Genomic DNA, 23,783 nt, shown 5'->3' with positions numbered 1-23,783 from the left:
CATTGGATCATCGGTTGTGTGAGAAGCTGTTGCATAGCCTGGAAAATTATATATTTTGATGTAATGTGAGCTACAGAACTGTATTTCATTTGTAGTCTACATTGGAATTTGGCACTTTCAAATAGAGGAAAATCTTTGGCCATAAAATAAATCTATTGTGTGTGGAGTCTACTATGAACGAGTTGCACTCTTAAGACAAAGTAAGTGGTTACTATGAAGGAAAGTGGTGAAGAACCTAAATGTTCTAGCTAAAGGTTAGACATAGAGGAAAAGAGTGTTCTCAAGAAAAGTGGATTTAAGTTACAGAAGGAAAGAGGAGCAAGAGAGTTGCTCAGAAGATGGTTCCAAGACAAAGAACCAAAAGATATCAAGAGGTCAAGCACAGAGAGAAAACTTGCATTGTTGGATGGCAAGTATGAAGGCTTGCTGAAAAGGGGATTGAATGCAGTCCATAAGTGAACAGATGGAGTTCACAGAGGAGGAGAAGGTGACTGTTGATATTCATTGAAGAGGATTGGGGAGAAGCCATAGAAAGGAGAAGGAAAATTCCAAGGGAAACGTCATGAGAAGGAATGAAGAAGAGATTTACATAGAGAAAGTTGAGATAAAATTCTGTCTTGAGTTATTGATGGATATGTTATAGAGGAATAAGGAAGACCAGAGGTATGGTTGGATTATGAAAAGAAAATTCAAATGGCATAGATTGCAAGTGAAGTGGGAGTGTAGATTGAATGCTCAACTGAAGGAAGAGTTACTCAGAGTAAATGAGTTACTTAATGGGAGAAGACAATCATCTAAAGCTGTCATGGAGATGGAAGATCAGAATATTATTCTGGTGAAGAATGAAGGAAAATTGTGTCAGAGAGGTAAGCCAATGAATTGGAATAATGTTATTGTTGAAGAAAAATTGTGGAAGAATGCTAAGGCAGAAGATGGCACAATGATATCTCTTGAAGAGGGATTACAAAACGACAGTAATGCAAAATTTGTTGAAGAAGGAAGTGAGGTAGATTTGTCTTAGGACAAAAAGAAGATAGTCATAGGATTGAATAGAGAGGAATGGAAGCTACTCAAAGACGAAGAACCTATTGAAGACTATAAAAAACATCATGATGAAGTACTTGTGAGGTGTCAAAGAGAAATTTAGTTGCTAGAGTATTTGCTAAAAGAACATGTGTATGAGAGTGTGATTGCAGTAATAATTGAGGGAGTGTCTTAAGATTTGATTGGGACAGAGATATGTGTTAGCTTCCAAATTCCTAATATATTGGCTAACATAGAAGAGGCGGATGAGTATGCAGTTAGAAAGATGACAGACAATTTACTTCTTGAAAGTAAATTTGAAGATAAGAATCAGAAGATGGAAATTGCACAGGAAGATATTTTCAAAGACATTAAGGATGTATGGATGGCAGAAAAAGTTGACATGAGTAGCCAGCAGATTAAAAATGAATGTGCAAAATTGCAACAGAGAATGGATCTCAGGTAAGATCTTAGGCAAGTTGTTGAGACAAAAGGATTCCATGAGAAAGCAAAAAATTGATTCTGTGATTGAAGAACTGTGAAAATTGATGATGTGACAATCCATATGGAGATAACTAATAGCAGAAGGAATGATTAATTATAATTTGAAAATGATTGAAGAAAGGAAAATGAACCAAAAGATAGTAGACATGCAGCAACAAAAAAGGTGTAGATCATTTGGACAATTACAAATTAAGGTTTGGGAACTTGGAGCTTTTCATCATCATATGAAATCACATGATCAGGAGATCATGAATGTTTTCAACTTTGGGAGTCTCATGGAGGAGCATCTAACCTATGTCAATTGTTTATTATAGGAGTTAGTTTAGAAAGCTAGGATTTAATTATTTATTGTATTTTCGTATAGTTTTTAAGAGAGAATTATTATTATTATTATAAATAGGAGAATATTCGAGAGTATTGTGGGAGGTTTGAGAGGATTATGGATTAGTTAGCTCTTATCTAGGGATAACGATTTGGATGAGAGATTTTAGGGATAAAGAGAGATATTGTTGGAGTTTGTTAAGGGATCTAGAACCTACTTGGGTTCTAATCCATTCGTATAAATTAAGGTGAGCCTATGAGGCATGTAGGATGTAGAAATGTATGTAGAAGTTTAAGACTTTTGATTTGGTTAGAGCTTTTGAGTGTGATTCTTTTTGTGTGTTCGAGTATTGGAAGCGTTGCACCTATTCAAATCTTTCATTCAATCTATTGTACTAAATATCATACCTTGTCTCTATTACTCTCAAATATTAATATTAGCTCTCCAAACTCAATCATTGTGACTTATGGAGTGTTAAACCCCAACTAAGCTTCATTGGTTGTTATTTTATATCACCTCATTTAAACGCAAATTTACTAACAATGTTGGATGATGGAAAATGGGAATAGTAAGAATGTAGTCAATTACAAATAGTTTAAGTTTTTAAAAATAAACATTTCAAGTAAGTGAACATTATATTTAAGATGGAAATTAAAGTATTTTATTTATGGTTGAATTACTATAACACAAAAATCAATGTACGTCATCAATAACTTATTTTTGCGCTTATATTGAAATCAATGCACTCTATTAACCTAATTACATCTAAATTAATATACATCATATGTCTAGTTACATCAAATCAGGAATCAATATTTATACTACAATCAATGCATCTAGTGCAGCCATTCAAATAGAATTAGAAATCAACATTTACACTTAAATCAATGCATTTAGTTCAAGAAACCAAATAGTATTAGAAACCAACATCTATAGTGAAATCAATGCATGGATTGCAACCAATCAAATGAGAATAGAAATAAACATCTACATTGAAAATCAATGCATCTAGTGTAAACAATCAAATGGAATTAGGAATCAACATCTACACTCAGAGCAAAGCATTTAGTGCAAGAAATCAAATAAAAGTAGAAATCGAGGACTACACTAAAATCAATGCATCCAATGTAATCAATCACATAGGATTAGGAATAAACATCTATATTTAAATAAATTCATCTAGTGTAAGAAATCAGATAAAATTAAAAATCAACAACTACACTAAAGTGAATGCATCGAGTGCCATCAGTCACATAGGATTAGGATCGACATGTGCACTGAAATCAATGTATATACTTTAGTGAATGACATTTTATCCACCCTCCCTCTCTCCCCCTCTCCACTCTTCCCCCACCATATATATATATATATATATATATATATATATATATATCCCCCTTTATCTCTCCTTATTCATCTCTGTATACCCCTCAAACACACATGCTCTCTCTCTCTCTCTCTCTCTCTCTCTCTCTCTCTCCCATATCTATCTATCTCTCCCTCTCTCTTCTTCTCTCAGCCTTTGCTCGCTATATATATTTATATCTCCCTCCATCTCTCCTTAATTTTCTTTCTATCTCACACCTCTAAGCAAACACACTATCTCTCTCTCCATAACTATCTATATCCCCCTCCTTCCCACTGTCACTATTTTCCTCTCTCCTTCCCTCTTCCTCTCCCTCTCCCTCCTTTTGTCTCTTTTCCCCCACTCCCCTGTCTCCTTCGATCTCTCTCCATCTCTCCCTTTTCACTCCCTGTCTCTTTCTCTACACCATTTTCCCTCTAACTCCATCTATCTCTCTCGAGTATTCCATCTCTTCATTCCTCTCTATCCATTTCTCTAGCACCTCCCTCTATCTCTCCCCTTCATCTCTCTCTAAACATTTGTCTCTATCTCCTCCATATCCATCTCTTTCCCCCATCTCCTTCTCTCTCTTCCTTTCACTTGCTCTTCCTTCCTCTCTTCCTATCTCTCCCAATTCAATCCAATTATTTTGGAGAGAAAGGGTCAACCCTCAAAAGACAGATAAGCAAATATCTCAAATTCCACTTAAAATGAAGACATAGTGTAGTTATTATTATATTTTTGTTACATTATTTATATAGGTTTATTGGGCCAAATATCTCCAAATCCTTTTAGAATAAAGTCATAATATACTTAATATTATATTTTTCACTATATTATTATATAGATTTATTTGTAAACATAATATAATTAATTAATTCAATTATTATTTTTTTTAAACAATTTATAAATTAAATATATTAACCATAGAAGGAAAACTTACAATATGTATTAAACAGCAACTTACATTTTCCCAAGATAGAAAACTAAGCTCGATTTGTTATATCTAGTGGCATAGTAGAGGAAGAAGAGTGGAAAACCTAGATTTATCATATAATTAATAATAGCAATGAGACAAACGTCAGGAAAGGGAATTCCAAAGATAGAAGTCAATATTCATGTAGATAGAATATCATATTTTTTTCCAAGATATTTAATATTATAAACCTAAAAAATTAGAAAATATATTTTATTTATATTAAATCAGCATATATTCGGGCTAACTATGGACTTCTTAAATGGTGGGAAGTTTTCCGAATACTTTTACTTAAACTGAAGCTTGTATCATCCATATGATTTTCAATAGATGCTATTCGCACTGTGTCATGCTATGATAGAATTCCATCACCTGCCACACACAATTTTTCTCTCATCAAATTCAATTACATAATGTTTTAGTGGCGCATTGAAACCCTAAAATATATTTTTCATATTTTTGATTTAAAAACCTTCATCAAATCAATAGCTATATTTACAATAATTTGGAAACCTAAAGCATTAAAAAGATCAATTATGTAAAAGTGCAATTCTTTATTTTGAATGTAGAACATGTAAAATGATTTGATGAGAAAAACTTGATAAATTTTAAAGTTAAAGTAAATTTAATTTTATTATATATAATATTTTTTATTTTATTTTATTTTAACTCACTTAAAATTTTCAAAATATTTACTTAAGGTAACATTGAAACATCACATTACAACAACACCTAAAGCAACACCTCCTCTTGACATAATTATTAATTAGATTATTAATTCAACCCTACTATATCTCATTCCAAATTCAAAGACAACAATACAATACATATGAGATCATCTCTATATCTAGATCCAATTCGATTATGTGTGATTCAACACCAACAATTTATTGTAGTTGACTGAATTAGTCATCCATTATCGCCACATGCATTATGATTTTGTTGCATCCAAATTAATCATGAGATTCGATAGGGATCTCTGGTTTATTTTAAAAGCCAATCAATCAAATTTTAACCAACATTGTGTGATGTTAATTGTTAATCCATAATAAACACTTGTTAGAGATAATCGAGAATATCCTAGAGTAGTGAATTGGTTCACGATACCTCAAGATAGGAATTAGTTTCTATTTCTTAGGGTATGGTTCTAACTTCCCTAAAACCATGATTGCTATATAATGTTTGATGTACATTGAGTATGTAGAGCGTTCTTCAGAGCCAGACTCTTTTGGTTCATACTCTCTTTCGTAGAGCTAACCAATGGGTATTTTTTATTAATTCAAAGATCTCTTTTAACATTGTACCAGAGCTACAGGGCTAAGAAACTTGTTCGTTGAGTGAAGGATTTTCCAGGCGTGCCTGAGGCAAAATTGTCATGTGGTTTGGGGGAAAAATTGGATCGATCCCACTGTGAGACTTGCACGTATTTTTATTTTTCTGATTGTCGCGAATCTTTTTTGTACAATCACGTCGAACATCGTGAATCTTTCGTGCTAAATCGTGTCAACTTTGCAAACAAAAAAAGGGGCTACATCTTGGTGGTGGCTGCCGATAGAAGTCTCTGTGGAGCTCGAGGTTTGCCGAGAGGAGGTCATGGTGGAGGTCGTGGTAGAGGCCGTGAAGGAAGCCATGGTGGTTTGCATGTGCACTACGGGATCAAATAGTATTGGAGACCGTTTATCACAAACATTGTCTTTCATAAAGATCTAGGGTAAATCTAACATATATTTTTTTTTACCTGTCAAATTTTTTAATCACCAAGATGAATAATCAAATGATTGAAGCATACTTGATTGAGCATAACAAGCTCGATGGCTCCAATTATGCGAATTGGAAATTCAAGATGTAGACTTTGCTGGAAGTGCAGAGTGCTTGGACGAATGCAAATGGGGATAAGCAGAAGCCAGTAGCTCGATCAACATCGAGCCCAGATTGGGAGAAGTGAAAATGTAAAGAAAGGACGCTGTTGAAGATGTTAGTGAAAGATTACAACATATCACATATTAGAGAATGTAAATTGGCAAGCGAAATTTGGAGAATATTGAAGGATTTGTATGAGATCATGAATACAAATCGTCTTTTGTTCCTGAAGAGCAAGATCTTATCCCTAAAGATGGAGGAGAATGAAATATCTATTGCCTTCATAGCAAGGATCAAATATCTAAAGAAAAAATTCATAGACGTTGGTGATACAGTTGTAGATACAGATCTACTAACAATTGCCATGAATGGTGTGACTGATGACTACCATTTTACCTAATGGTACTGTAAGACAAATTCATAATGTCATGTATGTGCCCAGTGTGTTGAAATTAGCAACAAGAAATGCTAAAAATAGAAATGCTAAAAATAGCATTGCTATAGATAGCATTTCAAGATATTTTCCAATTTTAATTTGTCCTTGAATTAAAATGGAGAATTTAGTCTCACCAACTGTTTGAAAAATAATTAATAAATTCATATTGAGTTAATTAGTTGGAGAAATTCAAGCATGAACTCTTTATGAAGTCATGCAATAGTTATGCCTTTGATTGAGGAAGTTATCCCTTAATTAAGGAGATAAGGATGAGTTGTAATTAGTTAGCTGAGTTAACTGAGTTATGTCTAGTTAAATTAGTTCCAAACAGTTTGTGGAACTGATTGTTAGTTCAGTCAGTTAATACATGCATGCATGCAACTAGTCTTCTCTATATAACTGAATATTTTCTCATAAATAACTCATGCATGTCAGTTCAGACAAAGACCCAGTTGAGATTAAAGGAAGGGACAATGTACTATCAGTTGCAAGAATATTCCCATGAGGAAATCTCTTGCATGCAGAAGGAATTCATTCCTTGAGGATTGGGTAGCTTCTACAGAGGTCAGAGCAGTGTGTGAGGTGAGAATTACATAGGTTATAGCTGGAGGACCCAGGGAAAACTGTTCAAGGAAATAAGAGGCTTGGAGGGTAGAGGAGAAGGCATATGTGTTGTCTATTATGTCTATTAGCAGCAGTGAGGGATTGTACTGAGAGCTAGATAGCTTGAGAGCTAAATCTTTGTTTAATCCTGAGATATTTCCACTTGTATGATAATACATATAGCGGGGTTTCTAGTTGAGGCTTTCCCCAGAGTATTCTTCTGTGTTTCATGTGTGATTGTATCTTCTTCTCTGTTATATGTGTTCTGTTTGAACTTTCTCAAAATCAATTAAGCTTTCGCAAGTTTGATTGTAGAAGTAGATTAAGTATGTTTCTTTAGTAATTGCATAATCAGTTTAATATATAGTGAGAATTTCTACATGGTATCACAACAAAGGTGATCAGAGTTGTGAATAGCATATTGAGAAGGGAAAATTTCGAAGTTTGAAGTTCTTGATTACACGTACAAAATTGATTTCTTATAACATCTCCAAGTTCACCAATGGTGTTCAATGGCTTGAGACTTGAGTATGCCCTGGATGGTAGCTTGAATTACATAGCATGGAAGTGGTATTAGAATATAATGGTTTGAAGGACTTCATTGATCAAGAAGTCCCCAAGCCAGCAGCAGCTAATGCCCAGAATTGGCGAAATGGAAGAAATGTGTGGTGAGAGCAAGGAGTATTCTTCTGGAGGGAGTTCAAGACCATATTGTCTCGAGTCTCCATGGGAAGGAGACTCCATTCTAAATGTAGAAGACATTGAATGACCTATATAAAAACAACAACCACCAATAGAAACTGGCGTTGAAGGATAAGCTTTGGAAATCAAGTGTGAAAAGGGTGACACGATTTCTACATACCTGAACAAGCTCACCACCTGCAAAGATGAGATTGGAAGTGTAGGAATCACAATAGTCGATGATGATATGGTGAGTCTTGCTCTCCTCGGTATTCCTAATAGCTAGCATAGCTACCAGGACTCAGTAAATGGAGGAGAGAAACTACCAAATTGGGAACGACCGTGGTCGGATATGATGTAGGAGGAGATTAGGAGGAGTACCAGTGATCGTTCTTCATCTAAGCACGATGATGAAGAAAATCTAGCCTTACCAGGTAAGGCGAGGAAAGGGAAAGGGAAGGCTTCCCATTCCAAATCGAGTTCTTCCCATGGAGGGAAGAAGATTGACAAATCTAAAGTGAGATGCTTTAATTGTCATGAGGTGGGCCATTATGCAACTAATTGTCCATTAAAGAAATCGAAGAAGGGATCCTCGAAATGATTAGAAGGTGAGGCACTGACCTCACAATTTGAATTGGATTTCACCCTCATCGCATGCATGGTTTCATCGATGGTGGGTTGTGTTTGGTACTTGGACAGTGGAGACTCATTCCTGATGACCGACGATAAGAGTTTATTCAGTACCTTGGAGGAGAAAGACCTCAAGATGCACATAGAGATGGATGATGATGGAAGGTACCGTGTTTCACGTAAAGGTACGGTTGTGTTTCAGAGGGAGCATGGAGCTCCTCTGATCCTGACTGATGTAAAGTATGTGCTTGTACTAAAGAAAAACTTGGTATCGGTCACGATGTTGGAAGACAAAGGCTATGATGTAGTCTTCAGTAAAGGAAAGGCATTCCTAAGACACATAGTCCCAGGTCAGACTAAGAGGATTGGGATTCGAGGAAAGATTCTCTACAAGTTGGAGGTAGATGATTGTGCTGCATTGAGTTCCAAAGTAGAATTGGTGCAAAGCCAAGATATTGGCAAGCTATGGCATAGAAGGTTGGAACACTTGCATCATGGGGCATTGAAGATAATGCTGCAAATTTCTACCAAACTTCCCAAAGGTAAACTTGAGCAAGTGGACACATGCAAAGGTTGTACCTTGGGTAAGTATGCAAAATCTTCCTTTTAGGATCGAGGCAGTCAAATAGAAGCAATCTTGGAGAAAGTTCATACAGATGTGTGTGGACCATTATCGACAGCCTCCACCACTAAATCAAGGTATTATGTGATTTTCATTGACGATTTTCCTCATAAATTTTTGATCTATTTCATGCAGAAGAAGGATCAAACCTTCTCAAAGTTTTGTGAGTTCAAAGCTTTGGTTGAGAAGGAATCAGGGAAGAAGATCAGGGCCTTGAGAAGCAACAATGGTCGAGAGTATTTCTCTCAAGATTTTAAGTACTTCTGTGTAGCAAAAGGAATTAAACAGGAGTCGAAGGAACCTCATAACCCATAGCAGAATGGGGTGGCCGAGAGGAAGAACAGAACAATTGTGGGGGTAGATCAAGCGATGCTGCATGACCAAGGCCTACCACTTCATTTATGGGCTGAGGCATGGAACATATTGATCTATTTGAAAAATAGAAGCTCACATCACATACTTGGGATGAAGACACCAAAAGAAGTATTTTCAAGGAAGAGACCAGATGTGAGTCACTTTAGGATCTTTGGCTCATCGGTTTATTGCCATGTGACCAAGGATTCTCGGAAGAAACTTGAGCCAACAGTAGAGTTGCAGATACTTGTGGGGTACACTGACACACCTCACAACTATCGGGTGTACTTGCCTACTAGTCGGAGGACAGTGCTATGCAGAAATCTAAATTTTGATGAGCAGAAGGCCATGCAATTTTCCCTTGAGAGGGAGCTCCAAATACAGGCTATGGAGGAACTTTTGGATCTTAAGGAGGAGGAGCCTTAGACTGATGCGGAGCAGCCACATGCAGAGGTTCCAGGAGTGGAGACATCCACTCAAGCAGAGTCTTCCAGAGATGGGTGGAAGTGCACGAGAGAAGCTGGCAGATTGTTGTTGGATGCGAGAGAGAATTTGAGAGAACCATCTTCTCAGCGGAGACAAAGGAGGTCATCTGATAGGTATAGTGGATACATGGCCCTTGTTTGGGAATGTATTGAGACTAGGCCATCTCCCTTTGAGGAAGAAGTGAAACAACCAATTTTAGTTGATGCTATGGTGGAGGAGTATGACTCCATAGTTCAGAACAGTGTTTGGGATGTGGTTCAAAGACCAGAGAACAAGTCAGTTGTGAGTTCCCATTGGCTTTACAAGGTAAAGCAAGCTACTGATGGTAGCGTGGAGAAATAGAAGGCAAGTTTTGTTGCCCGTGGTTTCTCACACATCAAGGGGATCGACTATGATGAGACATTTTCCCCTGTAGCAAGGTACTCATCTATCATATCGATGTTGGCACTATCAACATAGATGGGTTGAAGATCCATTAGATGGATGTGAAGACTACATTCCTCAATGGCAAGATTGAGGAAGAGGTGTACATAGAGCACCCATAAGGTTTTGAGGCTTTTGATTGTGAGTCGCATGCGTGCCGAGTCAAGAGAGCATTCTACGGGCTGAATCAAGCACCTTATGCTTCGTACACTAGGATCAACAACTACTTCACCAGGTTGGGCTTCACAAAGAGTGAAGCGGATGCGAACATGTACCACATCATGGTGGAAGGTAAGCAGTTGATCATTGTTCTTTATGTTCATGATTTGATATTAACAGGTGATTATTAGTTGATCATGTCTTGCAAGGAGGACCTTGCAAGAGAGTTTGAGAAGAAAGACATGGGTCTCACGCACTACTTTCTAGGCATGGAAGTGTGGCAGAAGGATGGGGAAGTGTTTGTGTTTCAAGGCAAGTATTCCAATGAGATACTCAAGAGATTCCACATGGAGAAATGTAAGCCCATGTAGACTCATCTAGCAGGTAACTGGAGGAAGGAGGATGCTACTTCAAGAGAAGTAGTAGAATCTATTGTGTATCGGTAGCTTGTGGGTTCACTGATGTACTTAGTGAACACACAACCACACATGTGCTATGCGGTGAAGCAACTGAGTCAAGCTATGGTTCAGCCTACCAAGTTGTTTTGGAAGGTATCTAAGCATGTTTTGAGATACCTCAGAGGCACATCTCAATATGGATTATGGTACAGATGGTCAAAGGGAGTGAAGCTACAGAGCTTCACAAATGCAGATTGGGTAGGGATTCCATAAGATTGGAAGAGCACATCAGGAGGAATTTTCAACCTTGGTTCAACAGCAGTTTCTTGGCACAGTAAGAAACAGAGGTCAGTTGCACTCAGCTCAGTAGAGGCTGAATACATGGCTGCAAGTCAGGCATCATGTGAGGCCATTTGGATGCAAAAAATTCTAGTTGGTTTGTTTGATTAGAGGATGGATCCAACTGTGATCTATTGTGATAATCAAAGTTGTATCAAACTCTCTATGAATCTAGTATTTCATGACAAGTCCAAGCATATCAACATTCGGTATCATCATCTCAGAGACTGTGTGGCTAGCAGGATCATGTTTTTGTAGTATATTTTGACCGAGGAGCAAGATGTTGACATTTTGATTAAGGCATTGTCAAAGCGTAAATTCGAGTTCCATAGAGATAGGATTGGGGTGACAGATAATCCCTTTCTTGTTGAGAGAGAGTGTTGAAAATAGAAAGAAAAAATGCTAAAAATAGCATTGCTATAGAGAGCATTTCAGGATATATTCCAATTTTAATTTTGTCCTTGAATTAAAATTTGAATTTAGTCTCACCAGCTGTTTGAAAAATAATTAATTAATTCATCTTGAGTTAATTAGTTGGAGAAATTCAAACATGAAGTCTTTGTGAAGTCATGCAACAGTTATCCCTTAATTAAGGAGATAAGGATGAGTTGTATTTAATTTGTAATTATTTAGCTTAGTTAACTGAGTTAAGTCCAGTTGGACTAGTTCCAAACAGTTTTTGGAACTGATTATGAGTTTAGTTAGTTAATGTATGCATGCATGCAACTAGTGGTCTCCAAAAAACTGAATATTCTCTCATAAATAACTCATGCATGTTAGTTCAGAAAAAGACCTAGTTGAGATTAAAGGCAGGGACAATGTACTATTAGTTGAAAGAATATTCCCCTGAGGAAATATCTTGCATGCAGAAGGAATTCATTCCTTGAGGATTGCATAGTTTCTACAGAGGTCAAAGCAGTGTATGAGGTGAGAATCACACAGGTTATAGCTGGAGGACCTAGGGAAAACTGCACAAGGAAATAGGAGGCTTGGAGGGTAGAGGAGAAGGCATATGTGTTGTCTATTCTGTCTATGAGTAGCAGTGAGGGATTGTATTGAGATATGGATAGCTTGAGAGCTAAAGCTTTGTGTAATCCTGAGATATTTCCGCTTGTATGATAACAGAGATAGCGAGGTTTTTAGCTGAGGCTTTCCACGGAGTATTGTTCTGTGTTTCATGTGTGATTGAATATTCTTCTCTTTTATATGTGTTATGTTTGATCTTGCTCAAAATAAATTAAGCTTCCACAAGTTTTATTGCAGAAGTAGATTAAGTATTTTGCTTTAGTACATTGCATAATCAGTTTAATCTATAGTGAGAATTTCTACACGGTGTAACAAAGAACTTGATTTCTGTGTCCATTATTTCAGATCAATATCTCAAAGTTGAATATTTAAAACCTAATTGTTATATTAAAGATCTGTTAGATGGCGTGAAGACTATTGCTACGAGAATTCAAATAGGAGGTCTGTACAAATTCGATGTAATACCAACACTAGTTCGAGCCTTGACAACACTGAGTTTGACTACAGAAGATCTGTGGCATCAGAGATTTGGTCATATCAAATATAATCATTTGTTGTTACTTCAGAAAAAGGAAATGTTAAAAGATCTTCCTATGTTAAAATAGGTGCATAATGATTGTGATTCTTCTACATTAGGAACGATGCATAGAGAGGAATTCCCTATTTGAGTAGAGAAGAAACAAAGAGACATACTTGAATTAGTGCACACAAATCTTTGTGGACCCATGCAAACAAAGTCATTAGGAGGTGCATTGTATTTTTTACTATTTATTGATGATTGTACAAAGTTTTCTTGGCTATATTTTTTGAGTAAGAAAAGTCACACATTTGAATACTTTAAGCAGTTCACAAACATGATTGAAAAGAAAATAGAGAAGCATATAAAAATTCTCCACTTCGATCAAGGGGGAGAATATAGGAACGATGAGCTTATCAAGTATTTTAAAGACCATGGGATATTACAGCAATTCACAATGCCCCATACTGCTCCGCAAAATGGAGTAACGGAAAGAAAGAACAGAAAGTTGGTGGAATGTGCTAGGAGCATGTTGAAAGGTAAGAATCTTTCGAATGGTTTTTGGGCTGAAGCATTGAATACTGTACTTTATTTGAAAAAATAGGAGTCCTGCAAAGATTCTTGAGTTTAAAACTCCTTATGAAGCATTATATGGATTTAAGCCTATAGTAAAACATTTAAGAGTGTTTGGGTATAAAGCATTTTCCCATATTCCAAAGGAAGACAGAAGAAAACTAGATTCAAAATCCATCATATGTACCTCTAGAGGGTGGTGTTCACAATATAAAGCTTATAGATTATTTAATCCCTCTACTCACAAGATTTTCGTTAGTAGATATGTCGTATTCCATGAGTAGGATCATGAAGAATATAATAAGCACAATGAGGAATGGGATGTTCTGTTCTTGGTGGAAGAAGGAAGTGATGAATTAGGTGATAGAAATGAGTAGCAGCAACATCAGCAGCAGGAGAAACAGGAAGGAAAAGAAGATGATGTAGCTATCAAGCCAAGTCCAGAAAATGATGATCAGACAAGGTTTGAAGCTACCCCACCACTCAGGAGATCAAGTAGAAAAGCTTAGTTTTCAACAAGATATAGGGAAAATGCTTTTATAACTAGTATGAGGAATGTTGTTGAACCTTCTAGTTATAAGGAAGAAAATGAATGTAGTGAATGGAAAACAGCTATGGAACATGAATATGAATCTATAATTAGGAACAACACTTGGGAGCTGGTTGAACTTCATAAAGGGAAATAAACCATAGGTTGCAAATGGTTGTATAAACCAAAGATTAATGCAAATGGAACCATAGATAAATTAAAAGATATATTGGTAGTAAAGGGGTATTCACAAAAAGAAGGCATTGACTATGAAGAAACCTTTTCCCTGTAGCTAAACTAAATACCATCAGAATGTTGATTGCTTTAGCTACTAAGAAACATTGGATGATTCACCAACTAGATGTAAAGTCTGCCTTTTTAAATGGAGAATTGAAAGAGGAGGTTTATTTAGAGCAACCTGAGGGGTTTGTCCAGAAAGGGAAAGAACATTTAGTCAGTAGATTAAAGAAAGCTCTTTATGGATTAAAGCAAGCACACAGGTCTAGGTATGAAAGGATTGATTCATTGTTTTTGCAACTTGGCTACAATAGAAGTAAAAATGACCCTAATCTATATAACATGAAAGATGAACAGGGGTGCACAATTTTGATTTCTTTGTATGTATATGATTTAATTATTACAGGTGATGTTATTTCTCTAATTAAAGAAATCAAGCAAAAAGTGTCACAGGTGTTTGAAATGAAAGACCTTGGTGAATTAAGATATTGCTTGGGTCTTGAGATCTTGAGAGATTCAGGAAAAAAAATTATGTCCCAAGGTAAGTATATCAAAGGTCTACTGGAAATATTCATAATGGATCAGTGTAAGGTTGCAACAGGACCATTATAGCATAACATTAAACTTTAAAGTGAGGATGTCTCTAAAGAGGTAGATGCGACACTTTATAGATAGTTGGTTGGGAGCTTAATCTACCTGACCACTACTAGACCAGATTTGGCTTATGCAGTGAGTGTGCTAAGTCAATACATGTCCAGGCCACTTGAGAGTCATTGGAATGTAGCGAAATGTGTTTTGAGGCATCTAGAAGGTACTATAGACTATGGTATTATTTAGATTGATTCCTCTGATGTTAGATTGATAGGATTTACGGATTCTGACTAGGTTGGAAATGTAGACAACCACAAATCCACAACAGGATATGAATTTAGCATTGGATTCAAGGTTTTTACATGGAGCAGCAAGAAAAATAAAATAGTTTCCTTGTCTTCAGCGGAAGCAGAGTATCAAGCCATGTGCACAGTGACATGTGAGGCAGTTTGGTTGTGGATACTTCTCCAAGATGTTGGAGAAGAATAGAAAGATGCAACAACAATCAAATGCAACAATCACAGTTCAATCAAAATTGATAATAATATAGTGCTTCACAAGAACACTAAACACATTGATACACATTTCCACTTTGTCAGGGAGAATGTGTAATCAAAAGAAATCCATCTTGTATATTGTAATACATGTGATAATGTTGCAGACATTTTCACTAAACCTCTTGGCAAAATTAAGTTTGAAATTTTTAGGGAGATGTTAGGCATATTTGTGAAACCCTTCTCCATTAAGGGGGAGTGTTAGAGATAATGGAGAATATCCTAGAATATTGAATTGGTTCACGGTACCTCAGGATAGGAATTAGTTTCTATTTGTTAGGGTATGGTTCTAAATTCCCTAAAACCATGATTGCTATATAATGTGTGATGTACATTGAGTATGTAGAACATTTTGCAGAGCTAGACTCTCTTAGTTCAGACTCTCTTTCATAGAGCTAACTAGTGGGTGTTTTTTATTAATTCAAACATCGCATTTTAACAACACTCATTTCCATTAGATGGGATTCGTAACTATCAGTATGTTAAAACAAATATTTAAGAGCGGTCCATTGTTAGGATTTGGCAACAACAATTTATTAAATTAACAACTTGGAGCTTGAGTGTGGGATTTTTGCAATAGGAATAGTTTCGATGTCTAATCTGAATCCAAAAATGACGAATTGTGATCTGATCATAAACCTAGATTTCAACTTTTGTCTGCTACTTGAGGGTGAAATAAAATCATGTCATGAACCTGACAAAAGAAAAGTGATCAAATGAAATTTAGAAAAATATGTTGTAAGGGTTGACATTAAGAGACTATAGTAATCCAATAATGGCTTTAACATTAGTTCAATGGAAAATTACATTAATTTACCTGATGCTTTGAATTGGTATTTTATAAAACATTTTGCTTAAACCTATGAGGTGCATACAATGGGTTTTTTAACTACCAAAAGCTTTTTTCATTTTATATGGCCTCTTTTAGAGGGACAACTCTATATTCTTCTCTGATTTCTCAAGTTGATAGGGTTCATGTCAATATTATTGTTCCAAACTAGAAGTAATGCTAGCATTAATTCATTAACATGAAATGTTTTCTTTATATTATAATATAAGGTGGTTGTGATGTTACTGCATATGGCTATGTCAGCATGTAACTTGGCACCAGCCCACCACCTCTGCCCACTTGTCACTGCACTACCCATGTCATTTTATTTGCATGAGACTAACTATACTTATCTGTTGTGTCAAAGTCGTTGTTTGCATGGGAACCAGATCTGGCATGGAAACACTCCTACACAATATTTTTCTTTACTTTCTTTTGGCTGGAATAGTAAGAATGCACTTAAAATTCTCGAGAAAATATTCTCTCTTTGGGTGGAAGAGTCAGAATTACTTCAATGTTTCATGGTGGCCACAACTTACGAGTCAAGTCTCTAGGAATGACAGTTTAGCAACAACAACAACAATTTCTTATGCTTTTATTGTTTGGTTGGTGAATTATCATGATAGGAAAAATTATATAAATTTTTGAATTATTCATTTCATTATGTTGGTAGTTGTATTTGGTCAATGTTTTTATAACATTTGATTTTCAAGAACTTTCTTATAGTAAGCTAAGTTTGCAACAGTATCTCTATCTATTTGTATTTGAGGAGCCAACTCGTTCAATAGCATTGGTTTTCGTAAGGCAAACTACATCAATATTTTGTCTGGGAACACAAAGTTAATCAATATTCCTTAGAGAGATGCAAGTGGATCTAAGATATGGTGGAAGTGGTCTAAATAACTTCCTATATTTTGCATCATTAGGTTTATTCAACACAAATCGGTAACAATGACTTTTTTTCGCTTCCATATTTGCAACTTCAAACAACCAGCTAGCTCGATATGTATTTGTTCCATATCCTTGCCTTATTTTACTCATAAATGCTTTCAGTAGAGACATAATAAAAACCAAGATATAAACCTATTAGTCATATCGAATTCAGACCTGTTGGAAAACACTTGATTAGATTCTCAATATGGAAGGTGGAATAGAAGACAAAGAATACCTTTTGGAACCTAAGACCTAGCTATTAACGTTTACTAAAAGCATTATTTGTATGCATTTTTACTTACAAGAATTCCATATACAAGTTTCTAGGTCAATTTTGTATCCAATCAATTCTAGTTGTTTCTACTACTATGAATCTCCACTATTACGAATTTGAGGATTCAGGCTAATAAAATCATAGGGATATCCTATGAATTCATTATATAACTTGAACAATTATTAATATTATAGGAGGCGAAGAGTGAATGTTGGTAAAACCGTTCTACAACTCGCCTCTTCTTCTATCCCTAGTTACTGAAATCATAACAGAACTATGTGAAATACCGGATATGATATAGAAAATATAGCATTACCGACCTTTCCTGGTTTAATAGTTGCATTCACTAGTCACTACATTGGTTGAAATCTTCCCAGCTGGTTCAACACTCTATATGGCACTATATGGTCTGTCCTACGGTCCAGTCTTCCGAAATCAAGCTTGTGTATCTCATCTGTACTGGAATATTTTCTTTGCAGTTACTTATCTTTCTATGCACTTGTCTTGATTTGGCTTCTTGTGCCTAAGAACACTAATGCGTGAGTTGTCCAAGCGATAGGTTGAGCTAGTCTCACGGCGAGTTTAAAACAATAGTATATGCAAAAAGAAGGAAAAATCTACCCCCAATCTGTCGTCAAGATCCACACACCGTCTTTAACTAAGTAATAAGTCAATGCAGAGCACTGGCACCAGTTCATCCTGCTCATTTCAACTTGCTCATATTCTCAATTTCTTTTTAGATTGCAACCAATCTTCTACTTACTGTACCAGTTGTAGATGCTCTAGGTCCAGGATCATTGGCCTTAGATCCAATATAATTTTAATCCCTAGCTTTCCTAGTTTCTAGTCATGGCAATTTGGTTTGATCCTCCATAAAAATCCAATGAGACACTGCCTTTCAGGTGCTAGAGTTAGGGTTATTTTCATACAGGTAGTAGCACCAGCTATAATACATATTCATCTTGGCATCATCTCGGCAAGGGCCAGTAGTGAGAATTGTAGTGGGATCATTGTTTCATTGTTGTACACAGACGTGAAGGACTTCATAACTCTTACCTCCACACATATACAATCAACTAGTAAGCTAAGAAGCGATAATTTTGGAAGTCTAAATCTATGCTAATGATTTAGTGTGTGATTTCCAGATGTAGTTTGTGGTTTCCAAACACTACATGTAGCACATGCAAGCCCAGTTGCCTATCACATATGTTTTTCATAATAATTTTATTTATTTTTTAAAATATTCGCTTTTTCCTTTTAGATTATTTTTTTCATATTTCATTTTATTCACTATTTAATTTAAAAAATTCGGCAAGTGTGTTCCTCTAGCATAACATTTAGATCTAAGTTCATTGTGCATAGATTCTTCATGGTGTTGGGAACATCTTTGTAACCTCTATCTTGAAGGGTTTTCCTTCTAGTAGTTTGACAAGTTTACATGAAAATTATTCTGTCATGAAGAGAACCTACTATTTTTCAGATCTTTCAATCATAAACCTTCATTCATTCCCAATGGAGAGTTGAAATTTAATCTTTTCCATAAAAAAGTAGTTTCTGTTAACCAATTTTCCACCAAAAATAGTAGCCAAGTGATGTTCCAATTGTTCAAATGTATTTATTTGAGTAGGAATCTCCTCAGCGCTAGTGTGCTCCCTATCTTCACATATTGTATAAAATTGCAAGAAACCTATTTCCTTGATGCATCTTTCAAATGGGCTCCTTGATGCCAATATAATAAAATTATGATTTTCTTCAAAAAATCAACATACAAACCTTCCTCAAACTTGTCTTCCTCCAATGAAATGATCTAAAAGACCTATCTCCTTCAATATTTTTCCCTTCGTTCACTTGTCCTTGCAAACCCCAATTGTTGTGAAGGATAGCTTATTCAAGGAGTGAAAATTGATTTTAATACTAGGATATTGGTTTTCTGCAACATTGGGTGTAATTATATTGGACAGATGGAAACTTTTCTCTTGTGGTATCTGGACCTTGTTTACAAAGCTTGATTCCTGCTCGGCAGATGCAATTTTCATTGCTTGAAAGAGGGAGCCTTCAGATTCTTGGTTGATAATTTATCAGTACTAGTGTGGTTCATTAAATCAAGTTTAAGGTCTTTAAAATTCAACAATGTGCTGGGTGATTGTTCCCTTGTGATAGTTGCTTTTGGATGGGGAATCTAGTGTCCCATCTCGAATTTCTTCTGAAATGATTTCAACTTCCAAATGCATCATGTTAACATAATCACACAGTAAGGATGTTGAATCATCCACTGTCTTTTCTTTTTCCACACATATGGTATCATTAGAAAAAAAATTACGCACAATGGACATTCCTTCCCTATTTTTTGATGAAACAGAGTTATTTCTTGTTTCTACTACGAAAACTGAAATTCCAGTGCCAAAGATGTCAGGTGGACTCATAACTTCAGTTGCATATTCTCCTTGTTTTCTAGTACTAGGCTTCAAATTCTTGGTTGATAATTTATCAGTACTAGTGTGGTTCATTAAATCAAGTTTAAGGTCTTTAGAATTCAACAATGTGCTTGGTAATTTTTCACTTATGATAGTTTTTTTTTATGGGATATCTAGCGTCCCATCTCGAATTGATTCTAAAATGATTTCAACTTCCAAATGCATCACGTTAACATAATCATGGAGTAAGGATGTTGAATCATCCACCATCGTTTCTTTTTCCACCCATATAGTATCATTAGAAAAAAAAAATCAGGCACAATGGACATTCCTTCCCTATTTTTTGATGAAACAGAGTTATTTCTTGTTTCCACTATGAAAACTGAAATATCAGTGCCAAATATGTCAGGTGGACTCATAACTTCAGTTGCATATTCTCCTTGTCTTTCTAGTACTAGGCTTCAGATTCTTGGTTGATAATTTACCAGTACTAGTGTGGTTCATTAAATCAAGTTTAAGGTCTTTAGAATTCAACAATGTGCTTGGTGATTGTTCACTTATGATAGTCGTTTTCTAATGGGGAATCTAGCATCCCATCTCGAATTGCTTCGGAAATGATTTCAACTTCCAAATGCATCACGTTAACATAATCATGCAGCAAGGATATTGAATCATCCACCATATTTTATTTTTCCACCCATATGGTATCATTAGAAAAAAAGATAATCAGGCACAATGGACATTCCTTCCCTATTTTTTGATGAAACAGAGTTATTTCTTGTTTCCACAATGAAAATTGAAATGCCAGTGCCAAAGATGTCAGGTGGACTCATAACTTCAATTGCATATAATAATTAGAACTACCTTTTCTTCTTTTGCTTCTTATAATAGAACACCATTTAATCTCATACTAGTATTTCTACTAGTGTTTCTTATACTCCTCCTTTTTATGAAACTAGTTGTTATGTTGGGACTATAATCTTCCCTTTTATGATTCTACCATTGTCATTGCTCCAGGAGAAATTCCTTACTTCTATGTTTTAGATATTTTCTCTATCATAAACCTAGATCCATTAAGATTTCTACCATACATAATGTAAACAAGTTGTTGCAAATTCTACAAGAGATTTTATGCCACAAAAAAATTGTGGCTAGTTTTACAAAAGCACTTTGTGTTGAAAATAGAAATAAGAAATATTAAAAATAACATCTAGAAATTCCAATTTAATTTTTCCTTGAATTAAATTTTGAATTAATTTGTCATTATATTATCATAGAAACGTGTAATAGTTAACTAAGTTAAGCTGATTTAGTTAACTTAAGAATTTTGAGTTGGAAATCTATCTAGAGTCATGGAAGTGTGATCCCTAATTGTTATAGACATATTTGGGCACTGCAACCCCAATCACATATGTCCATAAACCAACGGCTTCTAAGCCCCTAAAAAGTGTTGTTTCATACCCTAAAGGAACAAGGTCAGTTGATTACATCATTTCCCAGAAGTTCTCCCTCAAAAACTGCTCAGAACTACTCAAAACTGGACCATACAGACTGCTCCATGAATAAGGTGCGATGCATCTTAGCTATTACACATGGGGAGTGCGATGCACACTGGAAAGCCCTTCTATATGGTGCGATGAGCGAGATCAGGAAAATGGCAAAAGCATTTTGCTAGGTGGAAACTCAAAGAATCTTCTAGAAATTGCTCATATGACACTTGCCTCTCTGAATTTGCCCAGGGATGAGTAAGAGATCATGAAATCTCCAAGTGGAACCAAGAACTATCAGTGAAATGAAACTAATCAAAATACCAAAAGTTGACTCACTCTCCTACAAACATCTATATATGGATCCCTCATCCTAGAGATCCAGAGGCTGGAATTTTGTAATTTGCAAGGAAATGTTGTTGGTTTCTCTTTGAAGACATTGTTGGGTGATCTTGATTTGTATGAGGTGAAGAGGGCTTTCATGCTAGGAGGATGATGCTGGATCAGACAGCTTGTTTGTAATTCTCTCTTCTACTACTTCTATCAATAAAGTTATTTGAGTTTTCCTCCATATGCTTGTATATCTCTGAATCTTGTATTTGTATATGCATTTACATGGTTAATGTACATCTGATCCTACATTGTTTATGGTTACCGATCTCTATGCTTTGATGGTATTTTGTTGCTTTGACTCTACAGGTGTCCTTTGAAGCGGGACAAGTGAGAAAGGAGTGGTGAAAGCTCTATCAAGGAAGAGAGGAAACAAGTAAGGGGACTAGAAAAAGACTGAGGTTGGTACTATCTACTTCTCTCTCATCTATCTCTCATAAAGGAAAACACAAGTAACTTTAGTTTGTTTGTTTCTAAGATAGCTACCCGTCTTAGTGGGACTAGCAGCTCTGAATGGACACTAGTTTTCCGAATAACAAAACGGTGACTCAACTATGGAATGAATAGTTTTTTTGTTTTGTTACTGTTGTTTTCTTTATAAACCACAGACGGAGCCTAAAGTTAAGCCAGCTAGCCTTCGAACTGCTTTTGCTATGCAACTACAAATTAGATCAACGCTGCTTCAGTCAATCTCCGGATTGGTTTATGAATTGAACATCTAGCTTGCAAAGATCCTAAGTGCCCTGATGGTAGCTCAAATAACCTCATTAGATCAGCCCCTATACTTTGTGCTTACTGACAATCATTAGCTCAGCCTAAATCCCTGAACTTAGCTACAAACTGTGAGTGAAAACCAAGCTTAGTCTCGTCCCTGGGCATCGCACTATCTCTTCTCGGCAACCTGGATGCATCGCACCTCTCATGTGTTGTAGGTGAGATGCATCCTTGTTTCCCTGTGTTACAGGTGCGATGATTGAATGAGATTGTTTCTGCCTCTTGATTTTGGTTTTTTCTTCATTGTCTTCAGCTTTATTCAGTAGTTTTGCTGTCTATGATCAGTATATATCTGTTGAAACCATCTTCCTTTGCATTATTCAGCCTCCATCAGAAGGAATTGTGAATATTTTTTAATGTATTTTTCATCATTTACAGTTCTCCTTTGCAAATAGTAGCTTAATTGAACTGTCGTCTTTTGATTTGAAAGTGTCGTAAGTGTCGTTTTCAGTCAAGAAAAAGAGTGTTGCAAAGCATTCCTCTTTTAGATACTTAATTACAATTTTTCCATTGTATTTGATTTGAATTATTATTATTTCAAGTGTCGAAAGCAGTTTTAATTCAAAATCACAAAGTGTCATCGTAGTCTTCCTTTCGTTTTTTGAAGAGAAAATTGTTAATATTGTCGCCTTGAAAGAAAATAATCCAGATCTGTACTTAGTTTTATTTTTGTCATTTCTCACATTAAGGAAACTGAAAAACATTACATGCATGTGCATTTGCATTTAGACTGCATGCTGGAATTGATTTAGGAAAAGTGCATCTAGTGTGTGCTCTCTGCTCTATGTTGAAAGAATTTCATTTCTCTTTCCTTAGTAGCTAGGATTTTCATTGCAAAAAGAAAGTAAACGACTATTTATCATATTGGATTGCATATTTAGGAATTGTATATCTACATCATGCGGTGATACTTAAAGGCGAACTTCTTAAGAAAGATCAACTGTAAAATAAACCTCAATGAGCATAAAAACGTTTTGGAAACTAATGCACAACATTTAGAAGTCTAGGCTAGAGATGTATTCCGGCATCGTAAAGCCTGGTAACTATCGTTTTCATCGTAGGTTGGGTGATTCCTCCTCTTTGAGATGACAAGTGCCAATATGGACTTGTGCTCCCACATACCGTCAAGTATATATTGGGAGACCACAATAGACTACATCCTTTATCCTTAGGAAGCCATGTATGCCGCCCTATCAATCGCAATGCACTGAACACAACATTCGGGAAGATTGACTGTTGTAATGTAAAAAAGCATTCTGCAGTATTGTGATTGGTTTGGTAGTCCCTCTGTCTAGATTTATAGAGAAGTCACTTTCATTCCTTTTCAAACTCCTTAAAAGAAAAGGTCGATCTGAGCACTTGTCGCTTCAGGCTCATTAAAAATCGAACACAACTAGAGTCATCTTTAGCTTTTTCTCAACTCTTAAAAATTGAAAATCAAGTTGTGTCAAAGCGTCATAAAATTCATTTAATTCGGAATAACAATTTTCCCTT

The 23,783-nt window shown here is 35.8% G+C and overlaps 1 pseudogene; it reads left to right on the top strand.

Annotated features, from left to right (window-relative positions):
- The first annotated feature begins 463 nt into the window (after positions 1–463).
- Positions 464–23,783, top strand: part of LOC149250425 (serine/threonine-protein phosphatase PP2A-1 catalytic subunit-like) — a 66,229-nt pseudogene continuing 42,909 nt past the window's right edge.

This window comes from Pinus tabuliformis, chromosome 7 (assembly GCF_031772625.1).
Source record: "Pinus tabuliformis cultivar Carrire ecotype Pingquan chromosome 7, CPIR1, whole genome shotgun sequence".
In the NCBI taxonomy this organism is placed as follows: Eukaryota; Viridiplantae; Streptophyta; class Pinopsida; order Pinales; family Pinaceae; genus Pinus; species Pinus tabuliformis.
The sequence above is the reverse complement of the archived record's forward strand: the minus strand, read 5'-3'. Positions and strand labels throughout refer to the sequence as shown.